The sequence below is a fragment of the Leiobunum rupestre genome, chromosome 9 (genome assembly GCF_980474605.1).
Source record: "Leiobunum rupestre chromosome 9, qqLeiRupe1.1.hap1, whole genome shotgun sequence".
NCBI lineage: Eukaryota > Metazoa > Arthropoda > Arachnida > Opiliones > Sclerosomatidae > Leiobunum > Leiobunum rupestre.
In genome coordinates, this window is record NC_143392.1 from 37,315,043 (window position 1) to 37,315,801 (window position 759).

Below are 759 nucleotides of genomic sequence, written 5' to 3' on the forward strand. Positions count from 1 at the left end.
TATTTAGATTCTACACCCCAATTTACGTACATAACATAAAAACATTAATAGGTTGCAATTGGATTTATTTTTTAAAATCGAGAAAACATTTAAACGTATCTTTGATATTCACAACTTATTTCGTGCAAAAGCACGTATCTTGCTTATTTTCAGCTCATAACTCCTTCTGCGTCGTTGAGTTTGCAAGTTCTCTCCTCACTGGTTTAAGGGGTTTTCCCCCGAGCTCTTCGGTTTCACCTTCCATAAAAACCTGTTGAGGTTAACGGTAATAGTTAAGCTGTTGGCTCGATCGTGTGTCATGCAGGGCTGGCCACCACCCTCCTACGCATTGTAACCCGGCCACCTGAATTAAAGGCTTCAAAAGTCGCTTGATGACTTAGCCCTTAATTCAGGTGGTCGGGTTACAATGCGTAGGAGGGTGGTGGCAAGCCCTGCATGCCACACGATCGAGCCAACAGCTCCCTACACTAACTATTACCGTTAACCTAGACAGGTTTTTATGGAAGGGGAAACCGAAGAACTCGGGAGAGAACTTGCAAACTCAACGCGGAAAGAGTTGTTCCGAGTTTTCACTACATCGGCGGCGTCGGAGTCTAGTACAAAATGGCTGCGGCCAAATTTTGACGCGAAATAATGTCTATAGACAGACCTTGAACTTTTTAGAGACTACACAGATTAGAAATCTGACACTAGCATCATCTTCTACTATAGATAATATAATTTATTATTGATAATAAATTCGATTACAGTACAGACTAA